A 3523-nucleotide genomic window follows, 5' to 3' on the forward strand; every position below is an offset into this window, starting at 1 on the left:
ATTCCGAACCATATGGAGTTAGTAATCTCATGGATTATGAATGGGGTGTAACCTTCACGGGTCAATCGTTGTTGCCTATTGTTGTCCCTTTTCGTGGTTGCCTTTTATGATCCGTGAACGGTTTACAAGTTCCTTAAAAACTTGTTGGCGGCTCCCTACTTTCCTTGTCCCTAATCGTGTCCCTAATCGTTATGTCAATTCCCACTTCCTATGAGTGCCAAGCATATTCACCACATGCTTAATGTAGGCGCACTTCGAACAACGCCTACAATTTGGCGACTCCACTGGGGAGGATTCTTGGTTATTTATCGATTTGAGTGATCGGTATTTAATTGAGATGAGTGGATGAGACTTGAAAGATTCTTGAATTGTATTCCTGCGATTTAATTGGCATTGTCACATATGCATATGCATATTAGGTTACCTATTTTTCCACAATAGTACGTGTTCTACGTACGTGGCTAGCCCGGGGGATTTAAGCTCTATCAACCCAAAAACGTTCATGACAATAAGGGTTCATCCGAGTTTTTAAATCCACCCAAACCATGGAGTCGAGTTCGATTTCATCACGAACTCGCGGAGCCGCCCGTTGGCATACACCCTCAAGGGAGGCTGCCTTGCTAGCGCGTCCAAACTCTTAACCATGGTACCCTTTGACACCCAAAAGCTTGACCATAGTGGAACATAGATCTTGACTTTAGGTTGCGAACTGCATTGCATCATTCGTGACAATGTGCTTATGTGTGCATATTTTTATTTTATTTTTTCTTCTCTTTTTTTTTTTTTTTTTTTTTTCTCCTCTTTTTTTTTTTTTTTTTTTTTTTTTTCTCTTGTCAAACCTTTTTTTTTTGTTAGAGTCGAGTCATAGGATTTTTTTTTAATTTATCTTGAGTCAACCCGGATTTTTATTCCCGTATCCTGCATAAGAGTCAACTTGTTTTGGTCATAGCCGGAGTTCTAGAAAGAGTTACGTGTCGTGCCACCTATGGATCTGTAGCCCCGAGTTTTATCTTTCATTTGGCATTGGTTTCGCCACAATCAGAGTAACAGAATAAAAGTTATACTACAGCCTATCCAGTTTAGGTGTCTTTTTATTAGTGTACAACCTCTTATTTTTATTTCTTCGTGTCAAGCTAGTTTTAGCCAAGTCCTTTAATCCGTGTCAATTCATATAACATAGGATTATAGATCTTTATTTATTTATTTATTTATTTATACCCATGAGTCCTAACTCTTCTAGAATTCCACTCATCTTTTTAGTTTCTTGTGATTTTTTGTGCTAACCTTAACATGTGTTCTTTGTCGTTTATGTGGTTGATATTATTTATGACTAACGATTGCCAATGGACCGTTTTCACCTAGTAAATAGCATAAACATTAAAATTGGACAAAATTAATCAAATTAGTTTGTCTTTTAGTCTTCCATGCTATTTGGTCCTTGCGTCCTTCGTCCTCATGTCTAGCCATGCGATCATACCACGAGTCTAAATAAACTCACCTAATCACACATGTTGAGTCGTTGCACACACTTTGTCTTCGAGTAATGCACTATATTGTTTATGATCGTATACTTGGACCATGCATGTGTTGTTTTCCGTCGTAATAGGAATGAGTGGAGTATTTCCCATTGGTTTTGAAAATTCTTTCATATACTCTTCCTTTCCAATCCGAGTATTGAGTCAATGCATTAAGTGAGCTCATTTTATATATAGTACTCGAGTTCAAGAATCACTAGGCAAGAGTTGGAAGAATAAGGGGAACGTCATTCCTTCCTTCTTTTCTTCTAATCAAAGCATCAACAATAACAAATTTCTTATCCCTCTTGGCGGTAACAAGTAATTCATAAGCATCTATGAAGACGAAGCACAAGACAAGTTTCCCATACAAGATTTCATACTTTTTTTTTTCCCTTTGTTTCAACCCTTTCCCCTAATGAGTCTGGCATATAGGTTCCCCTTATCCATGTGTACTGTCTATGTGTCATGTTTCTTACCTTTTCCATCGATGAGCATTTCTTTCCTTTGCTTGATCATGTCATTCAAAAAAAAAAAAAAAAAAAAACAATTGCCGAATTAAACACAAGGTACACCAATGATTTGAGGTACCTTTGCAACCTTGTCATTCCCCTTAAACCATTTCAATCACATATCCATTTCTTCATCAACCACTTTGAGCCTCGTCTAACGTTTGGCCTTTATTTCTTCAACCCACATTCACTTAACCCAGGGATGGAAAGATGTGCAATTTGTATAATAGTAAGAAAGCAAGTTCAAATAAAAAAAAAGAATAAGTAATAAAAAAAAAAAAGCAATGTCTAAAGGCAAGTGTTCCAATGTCTTTGATATGAACACGTCTCGAATTGCGTCTCTCATCGAATGCTTGGTACCGTGCCTGAGAAACATGAATGCTAAGTGAGTGATGAACCGCATGATCTGGGATTGCCTACATTGATTCAAAAGAACAAAAAAAAAAAAAAAAAATCAAAGAAAAAAAAAACTTGCGAATTCAAAATTTTCAAATACATAATTGCATATCTTGGGGACTTCTCTCGGGTCTTGAGCCTTTTTACCCCTTTCTTTCTTAAGACATCAGCTTAACCACATTACAACCCTCAAAAGACCTCTTTGAGATGTACATGTACTTGTGCGAAGTTCGGCTAGAGCTACGTTCGGCCTGATTCCTAACGGATATGTAGGCAACCTCACATTGAGGTGCGGCCACATTCATATTCATATCTATGCATGATTGAGTCAAAGAATATCCAATGCTTATCCCTGCCCATTTAGAGCTAGACTTGGGGGCTTGAACCCACATCACGTAGCTTACCCAGCCCAACAAAAGTCATCATCTTTGACTTTTCTCACATCTATTTCCATCACCACAACCTTTGCAGCCAACCTTAGTATCACTTTCACAAATTTCACTCACACATACATAGCCATATCATCCTTCCCTTTAAGAACATTTTATCATGAAATCTTGTTTCAACACTGTGCATGTGATCATCTTTCAAGGCACCATTCATTGTAAGAAACATTGTATATGTGCTTAGCTTCCAGACCTAAGCAATATTCATTGTTTCATGTATAGCATATCGTGCTTAGCTTCCTCACCTAAGCGACATTTATTAAAGATCTGTAATCATATGAGGCATATCATGCTTAGCTCCTTGACCTAAGTAACATTCATTATGCGATACTCATCGATCACTTCATCTATAAACGTGCTTAGCTTCCAGACCCAAGCGACGTTCAAGATCACTTCTTTACGCCATATATGATGCTTAGCTCCATGACCTAAGTTAATTCATCTATCCTGTCACATGATGTAATTGTCCTTAGCCTCCTGGCCTAAGAACATGTATCATGCATACATTATACTCAAGACAAGCAGTTCAATCTGACAAGAAGAAAATCCATACGATTCATTTCGTCTTGCTTAAGGAGGAAGTTCAAAACTTCTTCCCCTTTTTCATTATTTTCTTTTGGGGAAGTTCAAAAACTTTTTCAAAATTTTCTCATCG

Source organism: Chenopodium album, chromosome 19 (genome assembly GCF_948465745.1).
Source record: "Chenopodium album chromosome 19, dcCheAlbu1.1, whole genome shotgun sequence".
Classification (NCBI taxonomy): Eukaryota; Viridiplantae; Streptophyta; class Magnoliopsida; order Caryophyllales; family Amaranthaceae; genus Chenopodium; species Chenopodium album.